General features: G+C 38.9%; 1 protein-coding gene across 4 annotated transcripts in view; it reads left to right on the top strand.

Moving 5' to 3' along the window:
• Positions 1 to 27,440, top strand: part of LOC149184854 (uncharacterized) — a 172,605-nt gene that overhangs the window by 80,247 nt on the left and 64,918 nt on the right. For 2 of the 4 annotated variants that reach the window (XM_089417737.1, XM_089417736.1), the window contains exon 3: positions 4,818 to 5,062. The exons of 1 other annotated variant lie outside the window; for it this stretch is intronic. The gene's annotated coding sequence lies outside the window, so the exon portion shown is untranslated. Of the gene's footprint in view, positions 1 to 4,758; positions 5,063 to 27,440 lie in introns of all 4 variants that reach the window. One more of the 4 variants, XM_089417738.1, reaches the window with a different exon arrangement.

The raw sequence follows: 27,440 nt of genomic DNA, 5'->3' as shown, positions 1-27,440 counted from the left end.
CTCTATGATCTTTAATTGGAGATCATTGATTACTCGGGTCTTGAGCAATGGATCAATAATGATTAGTATCTAAGAGAATACAAGCCATCATATTACTCTATGTCTAGAACATATTGTACTTGTTAGATTTCATAATTATAAATGCGTACTAGAGAAACACACTTTTATTTATAGACACATTAGACCATGTGGATCTTACGTAACTTCTAAGTATCTAAATATCCTAGCACCACAGAGGGTTTTTAAATTTAAATGGACACAAGAGATGCCTCTTTATGATCAGTGTGATTTAACTCAAAACATCCAATGTTTCATGCAACTAATAGGCACATTGAGATCCTTCCCCACTTCATCAGGGAGTAGGTGTTAAACAAATAAATTGATGTCCTGCAGTACTGAAGATCAACTTGCAAGTATTTTCATGGAAGTTTAAGCACAAAGAAGTTTCAATCGTTTAAGGAGATGCTTGATTTAAAAGGAAATATAATGGTCATTAAAGGTGAGTTTAAAAGATGTAAATGCCCTTTGTAGTTGGGTGCCTAACTCTACTAAACGTAGAAGTTGATTAGGAATTAGGATAAGATAGGATAGACAAATTAGAGATACAATTTGCCTATTCTAAGATGAGCTGAATTTGGTCTTAGGATAAGTCTCATTCTCAACTGTCTATTTTTAAAACAAATTTTGTACCACAAGTCTGTATTCCTATAGGCTACATGACAAATTCAACCAAATTTATTCTGAAATATTTTTCTAGTCTTCTTGTGCGTGTGCACTTTGAAAAAACAAGCAAATGGGAAAAGGAAATAACCTTTGACCTCTTTATATCCATTTGGATTTTAATGTTGTAGGTATTTTACATATGTCAGCCTACAACCCTTCTCATTCAATAACATTGCACAACAAATCTTATAATTCTCTTAGTATATATGTCAGATTTCACAACCTCCCAATTTAATGGCAATTTTTCCTGCAATACGAAATAAAATATAAAAATAGGGCAACTTTCACATACATGATTCCATGATCAATGAATATTTAGAGTAATAGAAATAGCAGAAATAACAAGGGAAGGGAGACACCATAGACATGATTATGATGATTGAGAACAATGTTCATTGGACTAAGAGCTTAGCCATGCCCACAGAAGGATTTTGAGATTATCAGTATGCAATTATTTCATCATAGGAGAGTGGTGTTGTCGCACATATTGTCTAGGCACTGCGACAATGGTTCCGATTGGGGGCTGTCACTCTGATCCCCAATCTCTCCACTTGAGTTGTCTCCCAATAACAGACTAAGGGGGTTAGACCCTATGGAAATGGAATGAATGAAAACTAGTTAGGAACCAACTAGTTCGGGAGATACAGCTAAGCAACCAATACTTGTTTAGATTGCACAAGATTTTGGATGATTCAATTTAATTTGGTGAAAATGATACCAGTGCCTTGTGGAGTCAACTATCTTGTGAAGGAAATAAGGTTCAAGTAAAGGATGGGAAACTGCTGCTGAATTATTTGACCATCTTATATGCAAATGCAAAACTTAAAGCCATGTGAAATGCAGAGACTTGGTTAATTTTTGATAAAATCCCTGTTCTAAGTTTGATCCCTTAATATTTCTATCAACCAAGCTTATGCTTGGAAGTAAAGTTTTAATGTGCAAGTACTAGCTTAATATGCAAATGCAAAGTGAAATGATGTGATTGCGGAAAAAAGGGCCTAAAGTTAATTTTGGAATATGTCTTGAGTGTTTTTCTAACTTAAGGCTCAGGAAAATTATCTTAATGCGAAAGCAAATACTTATACCAACAATCAATGTTTTTAAAACCGGACCGGTCCTTCCTTCTTCCTGCACTTTGTTTCCTAGCACTTCGTCCTCCTTCCGACACTTCGTTCCCTGACACTTCGTCCTCCTTCTTCCTTCTTCGACTGGAGATAGACCTTGTTTATGTGAGCTCTAGAAGAGATACTTATCTTTTATACTTAGTGAGATCCTTCACCTATGGATACACCTTCCTTCTCTTGACCAACCGAGTTTCTTCTTGATGTGTAGTTGTAGGCTTGATGTGACAACACAACAGCCCTAGTTTCTTGCACGTGTGGGTGGTTTCCTTGAATATTAGGCTCCTTTGACCTTTGCTTGGGAGAGCCTCTCCTTCGCTTGAGTAGGAGGCCTTATAGGCCTAACTTTCTAGCCCAAACGATAAGATATATATGACTGTGATCTTGTTGCTGATGTAACCGCAGACTGTCCTCTATTTCTCGCATGTGTGACTATTTTTCACCCTAAAAACAGTCCCTTCAACTTTGGTTTAGACTTCTCCTTCTTCGCTGCACTAGAGGCTCCTTAAACTCGACTTTTCTTCACCTTTTCTTGACTATCTTTCTTTGCTGATTTCAGAGGTGTGTTGGCTTGTCGTTGGAGGAGTGGACAACCTCTATATATAGAGGACTGTCCCTCCTTTAGGCCGACTTGAGGCCAACTTGAGGATAGTAGGCTGACTTCATTTTTCTTCTTCGTTTTTGCTCCTTTGAAGATGTCGTTGCATGGAGAGGACTTGTCTTTGCTTGGAGGGATATTTGTTGACTCTTATACAAATATATACATGGTGTAATATGCCCTTAAGAGTCTTCAACATTTTCTTTTGACTCTTTTACTCACCTATAGCACTTTGACATGTGCTATACCTATTTCAATGAGCAAGAAACTCATTGATAAATCTAACAAAAATAATATTTATTTTCTTGAATAAATACAAATATCAATAGTACATTTATAAAGACCAAACCTAGTTACACTTTCTTCAACAACCTGTATACAAATCAATTCTCAAAGGCTCTTATCCAACAAATAGAACTAAAAGTGACAAAGTATTAAGAACAATATTACCACATAAATCTGAAAGAAGAACACCATGGTATGAAACCCCAAAGTCTTTGCATTTTATTAATCAGAAAAAATGTTACAAGAGCTTTCTTAGAGCAAGTACACGGTTCAGAAATCAGATCCAAATAATGGAGAGAGGCCTCTCATTTATAGAAAAATTCTCTAACGGCTAGTTGGCTTGATCTCCGTCAAAGCAATCTCAACCATTGATGAAGATCAAATGATCTTTTAATCATTATCGTTAAAATAAAGTTACTTTTTGAGGAAATTTGAATTTCACTTTTAATTAACTTAAAAATGATTATTTTGAGTTAATTGCCTCAAAAAGTTGACTTTGACTTAACTACTATGGCCCAAGGGTCCAAAATATCTTGAAATTTTCAATATTCCCTTGGCCGGGGACCTCCAAAAATTAAAAACTTTAAAACCTATGAATTTTAAATGTTGGAGAATTTAAGTTTTGTTAGGACCTAAATTAATTAAATTTCTGGCTTTAGCATTTTAATTTATTTTATCTAGAAAATTTAATTAATTGATTCATGAGGGGATTATTAATTTTTCCAACCCTCTAATACTTTAGCATTAAAGCTAAAATATTATTTACATGAAATATTACATTTCTAACCCTCGCTATAGAACCTCAATAATTACCAATTTCTGCGACACAAAATTTGATTTAGTAGACTAATTAACTTGTAATAAAATAATCTAACCAAATAGTTAGAATTATTTCCAAATCACTTTTACAGAAACTCGATAATTAACACTAGAATTCATTTAAAATCCTGACGACAAAATCCACCCTAGTTTTGGGGCGAGGCTGGAGAGAAAAACTCTGCTGACCATTCGTGTTTAGAAACACACATGAATTGGTGACACTAAAAACCTCCTAGGATAGAAATCATCATCAGAAAAATAAATTTACCTAGGTTGTTACATACATTTGTCTTACTAGAATCATTTACATTACAAAATGTGGAATTGGTTTACAAAACTCCAATGCAGATATAGCTGATAACGATGAATCTGTGGATCATTTGAGTGCTCGGACATGATGGAAATCCATGCACAAAAAAATGTACAGCTATGGGGTGGTTGACATGGAGTGGTCAACAAGTGGTATAAAATTAATAGTCTTTAGTTTTACAAAATAGGACCATTTCATATCTTGTTGAAACTAATCTCCTATCTATTTCTTCACTTATCTGCACACCTAGCCTGAGATTATTTACACTAAATAATACAATTGTTTTACCTCAATTAATGCCAGTTAATCTTTCAGTCGGGTGACTGCTGGTTCCCTGATCTTGAGCTGAGGGTAACTGGCTCTACTCTCAGGCGAAGATAACGAATTTTTGTGACAATCTGCATGATTTAGCTACCCCATCTAGGACTTGATGATACAAGAAAGCAACACTTAGATCATGATATCATCATACTAAAAGCTATCTTATATCTCAATTTTTACACAAAATTTTGGATTGAAATTTTGAGATTCATTATTGATCCTAGCTATATTGATAGTAACTATTCAGCATTATATTGAGGGTTTGTGGGTGCATTTTGGTTACCAGCTTATATCTCATTGTTTAGAGTTGTTAACGATAGACAATTCTCATTTAAAGCAACTTCATGGTTTTTCTAAAGACTTGTCAGAAGTTGTAGAAATAGTGTTCCTGTTTGTGGATTGCAATTTGATATCATTTTGGTCAATTGAGCATAGATAGAGCTTGGGATGCAGTTGAGAGGTCATATATATATGATTTGTTTGCAGAATACGTTGAAGTAATCATGCTACAGGTTGTTTGCAGAACTTGAGGGTGGTACAGTTAATTAGCATACCTGTATTGATGATTTATGCTGATGCAGGATATTCTCGTATCATTTTCTTTTGGACTTGCTGATTATTGGTTGCTTTGTACTGCAAGATATCAAGCTATCCAGGACAGTATAAGAAATGTACCTGTGCAAATGCTGGAAAAGATTGAGGAATCTTGGGTGCTTGTACTGAAGTAAGCAAAGTTGTATGGCTTCTGAATTTGAATTATCCAAGCTACAACTAGATTATGTGTCTGGATAATAGCAGAGATTGAAGCTTTAACGAGATAATTGGTAACCTGATCAATGCAAAGAACTAGTCAGCTTTCATCTCATGAACCGAAGATGGAGTTATGTGAGTTTCTCTACCTTAATAAATTGGCTTATTTGCGATTTAAATTTTAGGCAACAATTTCTCATGTTCATAACAAAGTTGTTGGGGAAAGTGTTCTCTACCCATAAGGCATAGCGGTGAACTTTGAAGTGGTTTATTGGCCTGGGAAATTTAAAATTCTGTTACAGATCCTATAGCCTTATTTACCAATTCTTGCCATTGTTGTTCGACCTGTTAGAGGCAAATCAATACTTCATTCAAGGTGTGCATACATGTGTTGCAATATAAAGAAATTATATTAATGTGTACTCAACCAATGACCAAAATATGTTAATGGGAATAGATATACATTGCCTAATAATAAAGGAAAGAGGAGCACTGAATGTCGCTCCTTTACTAATATAAGAAAGTAAACTACAATAAATTGAACATATGCCTAAATATGTCAGTAGGGCATAAACCTTAGTGATGATAGATAATAGATGTACAAATTATATAATAGAAATGAAATGGAACAATTTATATATCTCCATGAAGGAAAGGAAGAGAGAGAACCAGGGCTGCAATTGCACCAATTACTCTGTGAAGACTGGTATCGATCAACAGAGTTTGGCAGATAGTATATGAATAAAAACGAAAAAAAAACTTCAAATTTCTATTAACACATTATATATTATCAAGTACTGATTATAGAGCTTTAATTACCATAGCCTTAGATGGTGGCTTCTTAGAAGAACAATCTGATTTATAGAGCAGGATCTATATATTCTCCTCTATCTCTTATTTTGCTTTTATGCCCCTATGTAACTTATCTCCACTGAACCCTTAACTCATAGTTTAGTTATATTTTTGTATAGGATAATGTGAGCTTGTTATTGATAACTGCAGCTTCTGTAACTGGCAGGTTTTAACTGACATATGTTGATTTGAGGTAGCATTGGATGTGCTCTAGCCAGGAAAATTGGTGGAGAGATTAAGACACATGAGATCTCCAATACCCATAAAGGGTTTGGGCAGATTCTAAACAGTTTGGGAGATATTAAAATAATTAATATTTTTAATGAAGTCCCTAAGTCTAAACTTATGGAAAATAAAATATTAATGTGAATTAATATAAAACTGTGTTAGAATGGTCCAAAAGTCATGGATCAAGCCAGATTTAATCTTAGTCGTTGATTAGAACTTAATTTCGGCCATTGATTTGTCAACGAGAAAAGTATAAGAGGAGGCTTGAGGGTCACTTGGAGAACGCACTGAGGGAGACCAGTCAGTTCAATTTCTGGAGTGGGGTTAGCTGATAAATTGAACCAATGGTCTGGTGAGCAATCAGGAGGCAACAAGTATGGAACAAAGAGACAGGATCAGCCACTAGAGATCAGCGCTGAGGTAGTAGAGGTAGAGGAAAATCTTTTCAAGCAGACGTAGAGGCAGCAAGAGACTGCGCAGTCATTAATTGGGCCTACATGGGTGACACAGAAAGGCCCAGGGCTGACGCAGTCAAGCATGGGGTCTGAGAGCTACGCAGAGGTTAGCTGGGTTGATGCTGGGATTGGGAGAAGTGCTAGAGTATCTTTTCTCTTTGTGGGTAAGCCAGTTTGGCACCCTGTTGTACTGAAGAATTGTTGAATAATAAAAACCTCCCATGCTGCATCGATTTTCCCACATTGGGTTTTTCCGGGGACTGTTGTCCAAAAATAACGGTGTCACTTGTGTGCTTGTTTTCTTCCAGTTGATAATCCGTAGATGTTGAGACTGTACTTGTGTTTATTTTCAGTATTTATATGGTTAAATAACTTGTTAAGTAATTAAACAAGTAGGTGAAATAAACTAGATAGTACAGGAAGAATTTCTAACTGGTTAGAATTAGAAATTACAACATGGTATTACAGGGAGTAATCAGAGACAGACTGGCAAAATCAGTTATGGGTCGAGAACACGATGCAGAGGCATCCACCTCAGGGGACCCACACAAATTTTCAGAGGATTGCGCAAGAGAAAGAGATTTCGGTTTCTCTATGTTAGCTTCTAGGCTGGAAGAAGAAGTGGCGTGTATGACTAGTGCTGCATTATCAGAAGTATGGTATATAGGTAGTGGAGCCTCATGGCATATGACGGGAACCAGGGAGTGTTTTTCAGAATATCGAGAAGAGAAGATGAACTTTCAGATCACCATCGGGAACAAGGCAAAGTATACTCTAGTAGGGAAGGGTACTATAGTATTTCAGACAAAATCGGGAGAACGATTCTGTGCTACAAATGTGCTGCATGTACCAGGATTTGGGATGAACTTACTTTCCGTGTCACAACTACAAGGCAAGGGCCATGACGTCTACTTCATTAAGGAGAAGGTATACGTCAAACACCCGAGCTGGAAAAAGAAAGTGCAGATCGGGATCAAAAGTAATCGGTTGTATAGATTACAACTAAAATCACCAATGGCACTAATAGGCAGTTATGGAGATAAGGACTTAACGAACTATGGCACAGAAGAATGGGTCACTTGCACCATGGAGCTCTGAGAATACTCAGGAGCACTATAACAGGAGTTCCGGATCTGAGTACGGAACGAGATGATGTATGCAGGGGATGTGCTCTTGGAAAGTATGCCAAGGCAACATTTCCTAGGAGAAAACACAGGGCCAAGAGTGTACTAGGATTGATACATTCAGATATCTCCGGACCTATGTACGTCAAAGCTCTTAGTGGTGCCAAGTATTTCCTAACCTTCATTGATGACCACTCAAGGAAAACTTGGATTTATTTTCTAAAAACCAAGGATGAGGTTTTCTGTCGATTCAAGGAGTTCAAGGCTCTGGTGGAGAATCTGACTGGGAAGAAAATAAAAGTTTTGCGCTTAGATAATGGTGGACAATATGTTGATAAGAACTTCATTGATTTTTGCGCTAAGGAGGGTATCAGAAGAGAGTGGATAGCTCCCTACAATCCAGAGCAGAATGGGGTAGCAGAAAGAAAGAACAGGGCTATTGTAGAAGTAGCTAGGGCCATGATGTATGATCAGGATATGCCAAAATTCCTTTGGGAAGAAGCATGCAACACAATAGTCTATGTTCAGAATAGGACTCCTCATCGGGCATTGGGCTAGATTACTCCAGAGAAAGTCTTCACAGGGAAGACACCTGAAGTCAGTCATTTCAGGATATTTGGGAGCTTAGCATATTGCCGCATACCCGAAGAAAAGAGGCAGAAGATGGATCAGATTGCGAAAAAGGGATATCTGGTGGGATATAGTGAGAACGCTAAGGCATACAAAATCTATTTTCCAAGGAGCAGGAAGGTAGTAGTATGGCGAGATGTAAAGTTCATGGAGGACAGGGCTTTCAGAAGATCTCGCGAGATGCCTTTCGAGGAGCAGTGGAAAGAGGAGCCGTTGGTTAAGCCTCTTCGACCAACAGAAGTAACGAATTCTTCCTCAGAACAGGAAGATTCTTAGGATGAGAAGGAGGAGCGAACAGACGCACCTGTTGGCAGAGGAAGAACTAGCAGGGAACTTCATCAGATTCTGCGAGATGCAGAGGACTTCATTGGTGCGCCAAGAAGCAATAAGAGGGAGTGAAAACAACCAAATGGATATCAGGCATTAGTAGCTCAGGATGGAGAGCCTGCCAGTTTCAAAGAGGCAACTCAACATCAAGTTTGGCTAGATGCGATGGTAGAGGAATACAACTCCATAATGGTAAACGATGTCTAGGAGGTGGTGCCAAGGCCTCAAGACAGATCAGTGGTAGGTTCAAGATGGATCTACAAGATCAAATATGTTGCAGACGACAGTGTTGAGAAATACAAGGCCAGGTTTGTGGCTAAGGGGTATGCTCAAAAGGAAGGGATTGACTATGAGGAGACCTTCGCCCCGATAGCTAGGTATACATCTGTTAGGTCCGTGATATCTCTTGTAGCCTAGATGGAATGGGAGATCCATCAGATGGATGTCAAAACGAAATTTCTGAACAGGGTAATAGAAGAGGAGGTATACATTGAACAACCAAAGGGCTTTGAAACTCATGAGAAGAAGTCTCATGTATGTAGATTGAAGAAAGCCTTGTATGGGCTGAAACAGGCACCGAGAGCATGGTATGGTCGAATAGATGGCTACTTGCAGAAGATGGGATTTGTCAAGAGTGACGCGGATCCGAATCTCTACTATCTGGTTGTAGAGAACGAGCCACTAATTTTAGTATTGTATGTGGATGATCTCTTTTTGACAGGATCATCCAGACTCATTGGGGGTTGCAAGAAGAATCTAGCCACATAATTCGATATGAAGGATTTGGGACGAATGCACTACTTCCTAGGGTTGGAAGCTTGACAGCAAAAGGGAGAAATCTTCCTTGGGCAAGTGGGGTGTTGTCGTGTAGAGTGTCTAAGCACTGCGACAATGCTCAGACCGGGGGTTGTCACCCTGATCCCCTATCTCTCCGTTTAAGCAATCTCCCTGAAGCAGGCTAAGAGGGTTAGACCCTATGGGATAAAGGAAGACCAATTAGGAATCAACTGGCTTGGGAGACACAACGAGGGGATCAAGCACTTGATCGATATTTAAAATTTGATTAGATCTTTAAATGCTTAAGACCAGTGCCTTCGCTAGATGAAGTGAAAACTGAGTAATTGGTTTGCTGCTGCTGCTTAGGAAATAGAAATATGAACAAACCTTTTAACAATTGCTTGAGAATACTTACTGAAATGTCTAGCATACAATGAGCATTAAAACAATCAAGCAATAATGATCAATTTCAATGACTTAGTAAAGCTCCATTAATTAAATTTCTAAAGAAGTGAATTTATTACTCAACCATGAAATTTCAAATGCTAACCACTATTAATCTTTAGATATAAGAATCTAGGCACATTTAACTGTGAATACCATAAAAATCTTTAGCACAAGGAAACTTTACATCCACAAACTTAGAAAATCCTTTTCTCAATTTGCTAAGCAGGACTTAATGCAACAAAAGACTTTCAAATTTTAAAGTGACCAAACGAAGGACTATAGACCTATGGCTACACCAATGATCATCAATTGGAAGAAGATTGATGCATCAGAAGACAAGGATGTCGATTCCACCCTATACAGGCAGCTCATAGGGTCCCTGATGTATCTGGTCAATACCAGGCCAGACATTTACTATGCTGTAAACACCCTCAGTCAGTTCACGGTGGAACCAAAGAGGGCACACTGGGCAGCAACCAAACACGTTCTCAGGTATTTAGAGGGAACAATGGATTATGGGCTCTTGTACACTAAAGGTAAGGATATTAGTTTGAGTGGATTTACTGATGCAGATTGGGCAGGAAGTTTAGTGGATCAGAAAAGTACCTCTGTGTACTGTTTCAACATTGGATCAGGAAGGACCTCCTGGTGCAGTAAGAAACGAAAGTCCGTGGCTCTGAGCTCATCTGAGGCAAATTATATGGCAGTAAGCACAACTTCGTGCGAGGCCATATAGCTTAGAAAACTGTTGGTGAACCTATTCAGAAAGAATATGGTATCGACCAGGATCATGTGCGACAATCATAGTTGCATCAAGCTCTCTGAGAATCCAGTGTTTCATGATAGGTCGAAGCATATTGATATTCGGCGTCACTTTGTCAGAGACTGTGTCCAACGAGGAGCTGTACAGTTGAGCTACACTCCTACAGGAGAACGGGTGGTGGACATCCTCACCAAGGCCCTTGGAAGGACAAAGTTTGACTACTTTAGGGAAAAGATGGGGATGGTGAAGAACCTGTTTCAGAAGTAGAAATGGGAGTGATAGCAACACGGATACAGAGGGAGTTGCAATGCAGATGCAGTGTTGGGAGAAAGGACCAACAATAACATAGATGCAGAGGGAGTTGTTAGATGCAGCAGTGGCAGTGGCAAAGCCATGGGTAGCAGTACAGGATGCAGCAATGCAGAGGATGATGGGTAGCAGGCCTATCATCAACACAGGGACCGATGTTGAATGATCAGGTTGATGCTCATTGAAGAGTATTGCCAGAGCACAGTCGTCGCTAAGAGGGAGTGTTGATTTGAGGTAGCATCGGATGTGCTCTAGCCACGGAAATTGGTGGAGAGGCTAAGGCACATGAGATCTCCAATACCCAGAAAGGGTTTGGGCAAATTCTAAACAGTTTGGGAGATATTAAGATAATTAATATGTTTAATGAAGTCCCTAAGTCTAAACTTAGGGAAAATAAAATATTAATGTGAATTAATATAAAACAGTGTTAGAATGGTCCAAAAGTCATGGATCAAGCCAGCTCTAATCTTAGCCATTGATTAGGGACTTAATTTCGGTCGTTGATTTGTCAACGAGAAAAGTATAAGAGGAGGCTTGAGGGTCACTTGGAGAACACACTGAGGGAGACTAGTTAGTTCAATTTCTGGAGCGAGGTTAGCTGAGAAATTTGAAGTAGTGGTCTGGTGAGTAGTCAGGAGGTAGCAAGTACGAAATAGAGAGACGAGATCAACCACTAGAGATCAGTGCTGAGGCAGTAGAGGCAGATGCAGAGGTAGACGTAGGGCATTTCAGGTAGACGCAGAGGTAGCAGGAGACTGCACAGTCATTAATTGGGCTTGTGTGGGTGACGTAGAGAGGCCCAGGGCTGATGTAGTCAAGTAGGGGTTGACACAGAGGGTCTGAGAGCCACACAGAGGTCAGCCAGGCTGACGCTGGGATTGGGAGAAGTGCTGGAGAATTTTTTTCTCTCTGTGGGTAAGCCAGTTTGGCACCTTGTTGTACTGAAGAATTGCTGAATAATAAAAACCTCCCTTGCTGCATCGATTTTCCCACATTGGGTTTTTCCGGGTACTGTTGTCCAAAAATAACGGTGTCACTTATGTGCTTGTTTTCTTTCAGTTGATGGTCCATAGATGTTGAGACTGTACTTGTGTTTATTTTCAATATTTATATGGTTAAATAACTTGTTAAGTAATTAAACAAGTAGGTGAAATAAACCAGATAGTACAGGAAGAATTTCTAACGGGTTAGAATTAGAAATTCCAACAACATATTTTGACATGATTGTTTATCTTCTTTTTGATCATCATGTCAAAGTTAATGTCCATGTCTATGTTGATTGTTGACATTAGTACCTATGGTTGTCACAGTCAGTGTATTAACTATTTGGTTCAGGGCACATCATACCTCTCCTCGAGGATGATGAGTTGTGACCCTGCATCACCTTCTCCATCAGATGAGCAGGCTCCATTAGGAGGTGGTCTTCGATAAATGATTTGCTGGTTTGAGTACACAGTCCTTATTTTCTGCCTTGGTACAATATTTTGCTTCTCATATGCTTTTGCCCTGCAATATGGTAACCTTCTTTAATGGATTGCTGTTTTTTGAAGCCTGGTGTCATATAGAGGTTTTGGGACAGCAAGTCTACTGAGCCTGTACAACAATCCATTTTTGAGAAGATGACTCTTGAACTCATTCCACCTGTAAGCAACGGCTGAGGGAGTCTACAATGTTGACAAACTATTTGTTAGTCTTATGCACCGTATTGATATCTACAAACTCAATTTTCTTTGCCTCTATTATGGTATTTTGCTTTGTGATTGGCAATCAAGAAATGAAGTAGACAATTTTTTTGTGTTCCATTGTTTTTTTTTTTTATGTTAGGTACTTTACATTACATCAAATGAGGATTACATAGACCAAATTTTTTTTGCTATTGGTCTGCCTGAAGGGAAACCTGACCAGTAACATAAGTTTAGACTGTTGAGGTTGCTAAGACGTTGCCTAACTTGAGCATATTGTAAATAGAAACTTATAATAACAGGTTGGCTGTGCCAAACCTTGACATACATCAACATGAGAAGACAAAAGACAACTAGTACTGCAAGCAAAAACCATTGAGTCATGAAAACTATTGGGAAGAATCTCCTGGCATCCGTGATGGCTGGTCACTGCCCTCATTTGAGGAGGAGATGTTGGCTAATCTCCTAGTTAGAATGGTAAGCTTGCGGTCAATACTGTCAATTTTTTCCTCCATCTTAGCCAAATATAATTCTCTGGTTGAGTCCTCTTGTACCTCCCTATGCAAACTGCAATATCCAAAATTTCAAATGACATTTAACCTTGTGTTGACTTTGTGCCATGATCGATGAAGTGTTGAGAGCGCATGCAATGCGCCAAGTATAGAGGGAGCCACAAGCCCCTTTTGTGTGAGTTGGCATCATATCAAGGCCACAGGAGGGGATGCCCACTCCTTGGCAACCTCCTTGAGGGGTTCTTGTGTTCCATTATTATATTTGATGATTATGTTGAATTGTTGCAGATAGGTCATCTCCTTTAAGTTGAATTTTTCCTGCAAATTCAGTGGCATCTACAAAGGTTGTAATGGCTTCTAGTCATTGCACCATCCTCTCCTTGCTTAAGAAGTGGTGTCACTAGTGCTTTACTGCTTGCACAATTGCATCTGTCTACTTGTCATAAGTGAGGTAATTGACCACTACATTGAAAATTGTTTTTAAGTGGAGCGTTGTTGGGTTTCGTTATTGGGTGAGTATAGTCTCCATGACATAAGATGATGCATTTGTATCCACTTCAAATGTAATTTAAGGACTTGTATGCAAATATAGGTTCATCGAAGATCCTTTGTTTTAGCTTGTAGGAGTTTGGAGGCTTCTTTTCCTAGATGAAGTTTGCATTTCCATCCAGTGCATTTAAGAGGAAGAGGATATCACTTCGAGGCTTTGAGAAGCAGGTTGGTGTTAGTCACCAATCCACAATTTTGATCCTCTTTGGATCGCTTGCCGCAAAATTTAGCAAGCCTTGGAGAGGGAAACGCTACAAGGTATTAACTAGACCAAGAAACAACAATGGGGTAGTGGCCCACTGTCACCACAACCAAAAACCCCTGCTCTTGATGGATTTTCACTGATGGGAGGAGTCCTGGTAGGAGGGAGATCACTTAGAATATGTATTCAAGGGTTAGGGTGTGAAATGGTCTCGCTAGGAACTCTTTAAGAAAGACTTAATTTATACTCAAGGCTTCATAAGGAAGCAATTCACTTTTTATAAAAAGACCTAGAAATAAGGGCACAAGACCTAGGGTTTGATAAACTTGATGAGTGTTGGAGTAACCCAAAGCAATGTTGCACGAAGCGGAAGCGTTTTTTGGAAGCGGGGACGCTGAAGCGTCATTTTCCAAAAATCTAGGAAGCGAAGCGTCTGCGGAAGTGTCTGCTATATATATATATATATTTTTATATTTTTTTGCATTTATACTCAAAACAAACATCCCAAATACCAAATTAATTGTAGAAGACATGAAAACATGCATATTTTTGCATAAATCAAGATAGATATAACATCCATTGTACATTAATGATCTAGAATCTAGATTCTTCTCCTCTTGTCTAGCCTTTGCCTCTACCTCGATTGTCTAGGGATATTAGTCAACATTGCCCAATTTTGATCAAACTACCTAATTCAAGACTTAAAATATGGTAGAAAAAGCTTAACATGTTTGATCGATGATTTTGACTTGATTGAAAGGTAATTTTTTGCTAAGGGCGTGCCGCGTGACAAAGGAGTTCAACAATTAACACCACCAACACCAGGGTACATATAGGGCTTGGTGCTCTTGATTAAATGCTAATCGCATACCTTCATACTTGATATAATCTAATGAAATGCCACAATCCCATTGATCCTGAATACCTGAAAACTGTTAAGTCTGCTGAATTTTGAATAGGATATGAAATTCTATTTTCTCCATATGAAGTCCAATGAGGCTGGAACCACTCTCAAACATCCTAAGTCATTTCATGGTAATGTTAAAAATTTAAGTAAAAGGATGAAAATGAAAAATAAAGGAGAATGTCAACTTTACTTTAAGAATTTAACATTACCATGAGGGAGCATCTGCTATATTTATATTTTTTTTTCCTTCATTCGTCACCCTAACCCAAGGTGGACCCACCTCCAACAAGCAAACTCACCTAAAATTTAAAAAAAAATTGAAAAAAAAACGATTTTCTAAACGCTTTTCCGGAAGCTTTTCTGGAAGCATACGGAAGCGTCTGGGAAGCGTACGCTTCCTCCTCCGAAGCGCCATGCTTCGACGCCCGAAGCGCCGTACGAAGCGCGCTTCGGAAGCGGCGCTTCCGTACAGCGCTTCCAAATTTCCAGGAAGCGGCTAAAAAAGCCGAAGCGGCGCTTCCGAATTCGGAAGCGCCGCTTCTGGCCAAGCTTCCTAGGCGCTTCCGTACGGGACGCGCTTCGGGGCTTGGAACCGGGGGGGGCGCTTCGTGCAACACTGACCCAAAGTCAAGGCTAGGAGAAAATGTTTCTTACAATGTATATTATCTATGCCAAGGCTCAAGAAACCAGTGTTGAAAATATCGGTATTGGCAAAATATTGGCGAGGGTCTAGAAAACATCTTATCGACAATATCGGCGAAAATATTGGCAAAATATCGACAAATATCAGCAAGCATAAAAAATGCATAATATATTAAATTTTTTTTTTTGTTCTTTCAGATTTTTAAACATATAAAGCAATAACAACATGAAATAAACACATTGGCACATAAATATGAAGAAAGCACTGATATATATGATATAAAATAAAAATTATACATCAAAGGCGATACCAAACCCTGATGATCCCTGATAATTGTCCAATCAAGGACTCAAATATGGAGAACCAGTACAAAATAACATCACATATATAAAATTATCTCATCATCATGAGTTATATGTAGAAAGACAAATAAAACTAGCAACTATCTATTTGAAATTAGTGCCCTCTCCCGGGAAAACATGATGGGCTGTTTGCCAAGCTTGCCCCTAGCAGTAGAAGGCCCTGCCCCTGCCCCTACACCTAATGTCAAATAGTGAGTGCTAGGTATGGCGATGTGCTCTCCTATATCTATAGCAGATGGTGCTGGTGCTGATGCTTCCACAGTCTCCTCCTCCTCCTCCTCTTGCTCCTCCTCCTCGTGCTTCTCCTCCCCCTCCTCCTCCTCCTCTTGCTGCCCCTGTTCTAATGGATCCTCTGGCTCTAACCATGAAGGTGACTCCTCCAAGATGGGCACCTCAGACTCCACTCTCCACTGAGACAATACATCAATATTGTCTAAGGAAATGGCATCTGGATCCATTGGTGTTTCTATTTGCTTCACTCAAAGTCAGATATTGTAATGCACATACACTAAACCATTGAGGCGTGAGAACTCCAACCTGTAAGAGTGTCAAAAAAGCTATTGAGTCTTGAGTCTTGAGTCTTGAAACTTGAGGTTCTTTAAATAAAAATTAAAAATTACAGTAAATGTAATTGCTCAACTGAAGGGTGAAGCTCAAAGTTATACCTGTTGCGCTTTTTTGAGTGTATTTTCTCAAATACACTCCAATTGCGCTCACACCCTGAAGAGCTACATGTTTGACTTAGGATTCTTATGGCCAATTTTTGCAAATTTGGTGCCCTTGCACCATAGCTTCGTCACCAAATATCTACAAAAAAATAAAGAGATAAAAAGGTCAAAAACTTAAAACATAATTAAACTTTCAAATAAAAGATACGTAATTGAATTTTAAAAATCTAGAATTATAAATAAGTAAATACTAAATTGAAAATTCTAATGAGTGATGACTTGTCACTTATGTGGCATGGAGAGGGTCCTTTCTCTAATAGCATCATCAAAGCCAAATAGGCGAACACACTCCCGATAAAACTGTATCTCGTGATTGATTTTTCTATGAAGCTCAGGATCAGGTACCATCTCTGAATACAGGAATGGAGCCCTTCCATCACCTCGCCATCAAAATTAAAGACGCATTTGTATGAAAATGTGGGGTTGAGGAAGAGTGCTGCTGCATGAATGGGTCGATGAAGCATCCCTGTCCACCGACTATCAATCACATCCCATAACATCATGTCTATCAAGCCCAGTAGAAGCCTTGTCCACAAAATAAGAACAAATGGCCTCCTTGGCCCTATCCATGGCCTCGTACAAATAATCCATTGTAGGCTTGTCCCCATCTACCAATCTCAGAACCTTTACTATAGGTTCACTAATTGAACACACTTCTTCTACTCCCTGCCAAAATGTGTCAGTGTAGACCATTTTTGCAATGGCTCTCCCGTCCCGTCTCCTGCTGTATCTACAATCATGCAACTCATCAGAAACAAACATTTGCTTCAACTTGTAGAATTTTGTAGAATTTTTCTGCAAATCAGATAGCTTTGATATCATGTAGAACTTTTTCTACAAATCAGCTAGCTCCAATACCATGTAGAAATTTCCCACCTGTAGATCAACCTGGTAATTCAATGTACTAAAGCAAAACACTTGATCTACTTCTACAAACAATTTAGCGGAAGCTTAATCAACCATGAGCAACATCAATAAGAACACATATAACTGATAAGAAGGAATCACACATAACACAAGATATATCCAGGGGAAAGCACCAACATAAAACCCCAACCATGTATTATCAATCAAGTGGAAATCCTCTTCAACATACAAAAAGAATCAGCTCAATAGCTATCCTGCTCTCTCTGTAATCAGAAGATCTTGATGATCTTCAATTAGAAGATAAAAATCATGGACTACCTAGGGCTCAATATATAGGCCACAAGTCCTCCAATCTCCTATAATAGATCCTTCTCCATGCAAGGAATACTTACTAGAAATATCCAAGCATCTGATAGTATACTATCCCACATTTGATCTCAACTGGGTCTCTGACAGAACTGACATGCAACAGTTATCCATGAGTGAATCCTCAGTTATCTAAAATAATAGTTGTCACATGCATGCAAGCATTGACAAACTATATTTTATTATTTTAACAACTTGTTAAAATAATCTAACTGGACTTGAATATTTAGAACTAAGTCAACTGATTCTCTCATTATAGAAATCATACTTATTCCCTCAATTAGTGGAGGAAATTAAGGATAAATTCCTCAATCAGTGGGACAACTCATGTGCATGCTCACAAAGACTTCAAATTCGAATTTCCTTAACTAATTAACTCAACTGAATTAATTAATTAATATTTCCAACTGCTGTTAAGACCAAAATTAATTTTACTTCCTATAGATAGACTAGGGACTATTATAAATAGGAAGGGACCCAAAAATTCTATTTTTAGAACTTTCTACTTTTAGTAGTTTCACCTCTCACCCAAGGTGGCCAATGAATCACTGGAAAAATTGCTATTTTTAGACATGCTATTTTTAGCAGGTCTATTTTTAGCACATTCTAAATTTAACATTTCTTGTTGCACATTTTTCAACACTCCCTCTCAACAAAAAAGGCTTTCTCTCGAACCCGATCCTGTAACTCTGGAATGTTCTGCATGCAACACATTTACGCGGTCCACTTGCTCCAACAACACTTGGAACAAAAACACTCCCAACTGACCACTCTGTTGGGCTAGGAACATACTCTGATGCTGAAGCTCTACTTGCTGCTGACAAGTGCTCCCTCTCTGACATCTGTGCTACTGCAACATCTCCATGCATCTCGCACCATTGCACACCTCTTTGTGCCACCTAGCACCGTGCAAAACACTTGTGCCTCTCGCATTGCTGCAGCCTGCTAGCGATGTGCTGTCCTGGGATTCCTTGCATTGTCGCTCTCTCTGCTGCTCCATCCGCATCTGTCTCTACCCAATCAGTGAGTTCGTGCTACTCCACATTGAGGCTCCTGTAGCAAGGTCTCATCCAAGAGGTTGGGTACCTCAAGGATCCTGCCCCTCCTCCTTGGGACGATCACTCTATATCGTCCCACCTCCTACCTGGAGGTATGGCTGTATGTGATCCCTCAGCCCATCTGGCTCGAAGTTTCCCTCTACTGGAGGTCTCTACATGAGTAGATGTCTCTATTCGATCTCCAGTCAGCTTCCCCTGTTGTGGCTGCTCCACAACCTTTTCACGCTGCTGCACCAAGCGTGGCTCCTCCATAATCGTCTGAGACTTCTTCTGGCTCTGCATGTTGAGAGGTAATTTACTCTCCCTCTCAACCACCAAGTATCTAACTTTTGCCTTACTCCTCAAGGCTTTGCATGCATCTTGTACCTTAAGTGCATACAGGTTCTTGGCTAGCACACCAATCTATTTCCACTTTCCCGCCGTCACAAAATTTTCTAGAAAAGGAGCTGATTTTAAATCAGCGATATCTCCCTCATCTGAACTCCGATTCAGCCGATTTTTTTTTTTGATTTTGGGTATTTTTCCGCAAGGAATCCAAATCTGCTATTTATTTCTGAAAATTTTGTACAAAAATTTTCAGATCTGCTCTACAAACTCTCGGCCCAAAACTCAAAATTTGAAATCTCCTCTCAGTATACTATTCTTGCTTGATCACCTGTGCTCTGATACCATGTAGAATTTTGTAGAATTTTTCTACAAATCAGATAGCTGTGATACCATGTAGAACTTTTTCTACAAATCAGCTAGCTTCGATACCATGTAGAAATTTCCCACCTGTAGATCAACCTGGTAATGCAATGTACTAAAGCAAAACACTTGATCTACTTCTACAAACAATTTAGCGGAAGCTTAATCAACCATGAGCAACATCAATAAGAACACATATAACTGATAAGAAGGAATCAATCACACATAACACAAGATATATCCAGGGGAAAGCACCAGCATAAAACCCCAACCATGTATTATCAATCAAGTGGAAATCCTCTTCAACATACAAAAAGAATCAGCTCAATAGCTATCTTGCTCTCTCTGTAATAAGAAGATCCTGATGATCTTCAATCAGAAGATAAAAATCATGGACTACCTAGGGCTCAATATATAGGCCACAAGTCCTCCAATCTCTTATAATAGATCCTTCTCCATGCAAGGAATACTTACTAGAAATATCCAAGCATCTGATAGTACACTGTCCCACATCTGATCTCAACTGGGTCTCTGACAGAACTGACATGCAACAGTTATCCATGAGTGAATCCTCAGTTATCTAAAATAATAGTTGTTACATGCATGCAAACATTAACAAACTATATTTTATTATTTTAACAACTTGTTAAAATAATCTAACTGGACTTGACTAGTTAGAACTAAGTCAACTGATTCTCTCATTATAGAACTCATACTTATTCCCTCAATCAGTGGAGGAAATTAAGGATAAATTCCTCAATCAGTGGGACAACTCATGTGTATGCTCACAAAGACTTCAAATTCGAATTTCCTTAACTAATTAACTCAATTGAATTAATTAATTAATATTTCTAACTGCTATTAAGACCCAAATTAATTTTACTTCCTATAGATAGACTAGGGACTGTTATAAATTGGAAGGGACTCAGAAATGCTATTTTTAGAACTTTCTATTTTTAGCAGTTTCACCTCTCACCCAAGGTGGCCAATGACCTCACTGGCCAAATTGCTATTTTTAGACATGCTATTTTTAGCAGGTCTATTTTTAGCACATTCTAAATTTAACATTTCTTGTTGCACATTTTTCAACACAACTCAAACTGGCATCGAAGCAAAGACTGAAGAGTAATAAAGTTGGTGGCCAAATGTGTGATTGCAGGATGCCGCAACTCCTTGTTTCTAGTGTATCTCCTCATGAGGCTAAGAATAAAAGCACGGTTTTAAATAAACTTGGGGATGCTCCTAGCCATATCAATCACCTCCTTGATGAAGGAGAGTTTCCCATATCCTCAACCAGCAAATCGATACAATGTGCTGCACATGGAGTCCAAAACAATGTGCGGTGCCTCTCCATAAGCATCCTGCTGACATACACATAATTAGCTGCATTATCTGTTATGACTTGCATCACATTTTGCACACCAATCTCCCGGATGAACCAATCTAACAACTCACATATCATTGCTGCATCTTTTATATGTGCTGATGCATCCACTGATTTAATAAACATGGTACCTTTAGGACAATGTACCAAGAAGTTTAGAAGGGTCCTGCCCTTCCTACCTATCCAACCATCAAACATCAATGTGCATCCAAACACTTCCCATGTCTGTTTCAACTCCGCCAATCTAGAGTTGATGTCTTGCTTTTCTGATTGAAGGATTTGCCTTTGCAACTCCTCATATGTAGCATTTTTGTACCCTGGGCCAACAACAACAATAGCATCACACATTGGCTGTCAAAATGGATTGGTTTTGGTGATGCTGAGAGGCAAGTTGCTCCAGAAAAGACACCTCCCCATAACTCTATTGGCTTCTTGCTTCTCGCTTTTTTTAACAATTGATTTTATGGAAGGTTGTGCTCCATGTCCTCTTCGTGGAACAAAAAATGATGACCTCCCACTCCCACTAACATTAGCACTAGCAGTCGCAGGTGACGCTGTGGTGCCCCTCCCACTTCCCTCAACCTCAAAATCAGAAGAAGACATCCCGAAAGATCTACCTGCACGTTCAACCTTGTTTCTTTCTGCCTCTTCCTTCTTTCTGTCTTTATCATCAATTACATCAAGAGCTTTTTGTATAAGCTCCGCACTAGAAACTGTACAAAGCCCAACATCATGTCCAAGGAGTCTAACCAAATGGTATTTCAATCGCGCAACCCCTCCTGTCATCCTGGTCCCACACAATTTGCATGATAGATATGACTAATTTGTCCCACAATCCGGCTCCCCATACTTCCAAAACGGGTCCAAGGCTTTTGGCATATTTGTAGTGAGCTAATTTAAACCTAGAGCACCACAAAAAAACAAAAAATTGGCATTAATGATTAAAGTTTAAACACCCATACACAAAAAAAAGTAATAACCACCTCATTTTATAATTTTTTTTTTTTGCTACATTATTTGCAATGTGAATTCAATGAAAAATGGCAATAAGGGGGTGCATAAGAAAGTTAAAAAAAGAAATTGGAGTTTGCTGTCCAAATATGGAAAAAACCCTTGCATTCGCTCATGGGCATGAAAATCATAGCAAATGGAAAAAAGAAGAAGCAAAATGTTGGTAGGCAAAGAGACAAGCAAGCATAACCCTAAATCTATGGAAAAATCATTAACATAGGGGTTTTTAAGAACATACTTGGTAATGGAAGAAATGAAGTTTGTGTCATTGTTCTTTAATCTTTGATCCACAAAATTTCTTAGTTGGTGGTGAAAATCCTGTTTGATCCTCTATCCCTCCTTGATAATCACCACAATGCTCTTCCCCTTCCTTCTCCAACACTCAGAAACCGAAATGAGGAAAAAAATGAGAAATTTCCCTTTTCTAGCCCCGACGATATTTCCTATCGTCGCGCGATATTTTGCTGAGATATTAGCGATTTCTCAAAAATATCGCAATATTTTCGGGAGAGGAAATATCGTGATATATTCGAAAATTGCTGATATCTCAGCAATATTATCATCACTGCAAGAAACCTTCAAGGAAGTCCTTAAGTTGAGGGAAGAAAAACTAGGGTTTCCCTCTTAAGGGAAACACTTAGGGCAAGAGAATTTATGGATGAAATCAAAGTGGATGCCCATCAAATTGATAGGTTTTGTGGCAAACCCTATCTACTTGATGTTTAAGCTCTCCAACCACCAAAATACCTCCTTCCTAAAACTTCGCCCTAAGTCCTAGTTCTCTACCCTAGCCTTAAAAAGACCAAATTTTAGAGGGAATAAAAATGGATTAAAGTAAGAGATGATGACCAAAAAACTTGACCAGTGCCTTGTCGTTCGAGAGAATGGGGTCAAGGATGTTTTAAGATAGCCAAACTTGTTCCTAAGGAGGCCAGAATTTGATGCCCTAGCAAGCAAATTTCAAGCATTTACTCACTCAATGGAAAAATTGGTTTTTATGGGAGACCTTCAATGAGTTCATCACTAGGACTATTCAATACATGTTATACATCAGTACTGCATGCAATATTCATATAGAAAGCAACATTAATTAATTTTCAACAAATTAGGGCACAATTTTGCATGACCTAGAATCAATAATTCCATGCATTAAACATAGAAAAATAAATGTTCGATAAATTAGGCACTTACAAGACAACATGCAAGAATTCCTTCCATTAAGGCAAAGAATAGCTCCAAAGAATATCCAAGACTTAACTCCAAATAGCAAAATGCATCCAATGGTTCCAATTCATCCACAAAAGAGCAAGTGCGAGTTTCCTATATGAGGCCTAATTACAAGTGTGATGATGATGAGAGACTCAAATGAGATCTCTCTAATATATATGTGGTTTAACAAGACCTATTTTAGCCTATGAGCCCCTCCACTAATAAGATAATGTGCAAGTAAAGGCCTAGGTCACAGGCTGACCTAGTAGCTTTTACAAAATTAATTTTATCTCCACAAATGCTAGTCGAAATGCAGACATCATGCTTGTGTTGGCCTCCTTAGGGCTGATGTTGAGGCCTTTACTTGATCTCTGATTTAAGATATCCTCATTATTTTCCCCATTTCTCCTCATTATTTCTCCCAATTCTTGCAGTTGATCTCTTATTTCAGATATCCTCATAAAGTATGAGGCTATTCCTTCTTCTTTCGATATCTTCATCCTGTAGAGTTCTTGCCTTAACGAGATTACTTCTCCTGTAGTGCTTACGAAGAACAATTCTACAAGTTTGTTCTATATTTCTTGTGATGTTTCTAATTTTGATACATATGGAATGAGGGGATCCTTGATGAATTCTATGAGAATCCTTTGATCCCTTACTTCTGCTTTCATATACCTTGCAAGTGCTTGAGCATCTTTGGAGGTTTGGTGATTAAGCCCTTAACATGTACCATGACCTCATTTTCGATGAGGTTTAGATTCCTTTTCTTCCAACCAGTTTGGTGATTTCCTTGCAAAAAGACATTTTGATAGATTTAGATGTAGACATAAATATACCTACTTGTGAAGATGCTCCTTCAACCTGCTGTCTTCTTGTATTTGATGATGATATAGATGATAGAAAGCTTCTCCTTGACGAGGATGGTTTTCTTCAAAAGTGATCTTTGACTCCAAAGAGAGGGAGATCACCTTGAGACTTTTGATGATGCCAACAACTCTTTTCTTCTTGCTTCCCTTGGATGAGTATACTTCAAGATGCTTTGATTTGATGATTTCTTCAATTCAAGTAGAGTTAGGGTCTTTTGAGGTCTCCTTCCTTGTGATGATGATTTGAGTGAGGATCCCAAGAATGCTTTAACTGTGGACTTCTTCTTTGATCGATCTAGGGTTTTGACACTTCCTTCAAGATGATGATGTAGCCCTTGTCTTCAAAATGCCTTGGAGATGAGAGGATCTTCTTGATTCTTTGATGGCTTGAGTGTCCCTTATGGAGTTGCCCTTCCTTGACTTGTTACATTAGCTCTGATACCATGTTGAGAAATCTAGGGGCAACAAGTGTAGGTGATTTCTCTTATTATGATAACTGTTTGTGGTGTATTTTTACTTTTCCTAATTATATTCTTCTTTACTTGTTTCTTATTAGTGTTTTCTTCACCAAACAACTACCAAACCATAAAGAATAATGAGAAAAAGGACACAAGATGTAGGCAATCAACCAGGGCCAAAACCTCTCCAACTTGAGAGGAAAACCTACTAGAATTCTTATTCTTATAGAATCTTTAATTGACGAATTCCAAGGCCTAGATCTTTGACCAAGAACCCCTCCAAGACCAAGTCAATGCTTCCTCTTTGAATAGCTTCTCCTTCCAGCAACTTCGACCTACCCTGCAACTGCAATTGCAACTTTGACTTGCCCAGAAACTGCAACTTCCACTGCAACTTTGACTTTCCTAGAAACTGCAACTTCCACTGCAACTTTGACTTACCTAGAAATTGCAACTTCTCTTCTTTGCTTGGGTAGATTCACTCTCCTAGAGATCTCGTCTTCCAAAACAACTCTTCTTGATGACCTAACTTCACTTCTGCGACTTGGCTTCACTGCAACAATATGTGCCCTAATTCCTTTGCACATGTGGAGAGAAGTAGAACAAAGACAAATCTAAAATAGCTTGACTTTTCCTCCTTTCTTTTTCTTCCTCTTCTTTGCACTTCTTCTTGTCCTTATCATCGAACTTGTGTATGACAGTGAAGTGTCTCCAAATATAGGCTTCCTTGAGCCTCCTATTAGACTGACTTGACATGTCCTTATGTCGACTTGTTGCTCCATGAGGCCGACTTGATGCTTGCATGGTTGACATTGTCTTGGAGGGTCTTTTGACTCTAATTTGACTCAAATAATTTTCTTACAATATGTAACATTCCCAAGAAGGGTTATTCATACATGACAATGACTCTTTTGACTTTATAGAATGAATAACAAATCCTATAAGCTCTTAATGGGAGCTTGACCTAAAATAAATTTCCCTTGAGCATAAAACCCATGCCTTAAGCACAATAATAATAAATTTATTTTTCTCTTTTCATTGAATACATAAAATCAATATTACATATGTCATTATGAAGACCAAAGCTAGATACATATTTCAACAAGAGGGAGTAGTGAAAAAGCCCTGTTACGACCTCAGAGAAAGTTGACCTTAGATTCCAGGATGATGAACTGTTAGGGTGAGGAGGAGCACCCAATTAGGATGACCTAAAAGCATCTATGATGATGGATCATGTGAAGTTAGGATATTGCTTCTGTTTGGGGCCCCACTATAATTTCTTGAATGAACATGAAGTTGTATGGCAGAGGTAGAACATATTGTAGCTGGATTCTCAAGTTGAGAAGCAATATGGCTTCAGAGACTACTTGCTAGATTGTACGATGACGAACATGGTAATGAAAGGTGCAGCATATCTCCACCAATGAGCCAATAGTCGATATTGTTGGGAATGACAATTGCCGTTAGACCAAAACCCGCAGGTGTTAGTTAACGATCACATCGACAGAAATAAGGATCCATGGGAGGCGGTTAGTCCATGTCGCGAAACACACGGGGAACATTGGTTTATCCAATCTTCAACAATCTCCCCCTCAACACAAGCATGGTGTGTATTGAACTCGTGACCTACGCTTTGATACCACTTGTTGGAAATCACGATTGCCGTTAGACCAAAACCCACGGGTGTTAATCAACGATCGCATCGCCAGAGATAAGAATCCACGAGAGGTGGTTAGTCCATGTCGTGAAACACACGGGGAGCATTGGTTTATCCAATGTCTAACAGATATTCTGCCAAAACCTCTTTCGTCAGGAAAGTTTGTACTTCTGGGACAAGCTTGGGCTTGTGGAGAATGCCTCTTTGATTGAGAGGGATTGATGATTGCATCATGGATATGGTTTCTGCCTGTGTCATGTACTTTAACCGGAATTAGGGAGGTTATCCTTGTGTCAAGTACATTGATTAGAATTAGGGAGAATGGTTTGAAAGATTGGATAGCACCATGGACTGAAATTTTTCCCGTGTCATTGTATAGTGACCTGATTAGGCCTGTATGTTAGAAAATCAGAAAGGAAAAAGGATTCTCTTATGTTTCTAATTACTTGTGATATTCTTGTAGTCTTATTAACTTTCTTTATGTTCTTATTTTATGTTCTTTTCATCAAGCAATCATCAAATAAAAAACATGAAGATCAACGATACCAGATGTAGGCACTCAGCTAGGGCTAAAGCCTCTCTATAGGAGAAAACCTAGTCAAACTCTTCCACTAGTAAATCAAATTGAGATAGACCAAGACCTTAGACCTGACCAAAAGACCTTTCTCACTCTAGCAAGTCAACCCTCAAATTGTCCTAGATTCCAAAGATCAACTACAACAATACGACATCAATACTGCATCAAAGACAGAATTCCGGCCTAGCTACTCCAGAATTTCGGCCCTATTACCGCTCAAACTAGCAGGGTTCCTAAAAGGGTATCCTTGAAGGGCTACTACTAGGCTAAGGGCAATAATGGAGCGATAGCCCACTGTCACCTTGACTAAGGCTTCGTACTCTTTACGGATTTTCACCGATGGGAGGAAACTCGTTATGATAAGGATCGCGAAATAGATGGACCAATGATAGGGCGAGGGGTGATCCTGGAAGCTTATTCACAAGAGAGGTTCAAATATGTGGCTTGCTTGTCTTGGAAGACAAGATGGAAGGCTCTCTAGGAAGGGCTTGGAGAAAATTTCTAGGGTTAGGTTTTGAGTATGTGTTTTATAAAGGAGAACCCTAAGCCCTAGAATTCTTGTGGAAACTTGGGTTCCAGGTGATTTGTGAAGAATTAACCTTGATAGTGCATGGGACCACATGGTAGCAAGTAGACCAGAGGTTTGGTCAAGGGGATAGGATTTAGCAACCATTGATATGCTTGACCTAATTAGGGAGGGGAAAGGGATCAAGGAATGAATTTTCATTGAAATGCAATGCAAGGATCCCAGTGAGGTTTCTAGCCTAAGGGAAACCAAGGGCAAGAATTGGTCTTCGAGCTAGGGCTTGTGATATCTCAAGATTCCACCATTCGAATCTCATGAAATTTGGAGGGCTTCTTGAGGACACACTAGCA

Source organism: Pinus tabuliformis, chromosome 3_2 (assembly GCF_031772625.1).
Source record: "Pinus tabuliformis cultivar Carrire ecotype Pingquan chromosome 3_2, CPIR1, whole genome shotgun sequence".
Taxonomy (NCBI): domain Eukaryota; kingdom Viridiplantae; phylum Streptophyta; class Pinopsida; order Pinales; family Pinaceae; genus Pinus; species Pinus tabuliformis.
The sequence above is the reverse complement of the archived record's forward strand: the minus strand, read 5'-3'. Positions and strand labels throughout refer to the sequence as shown.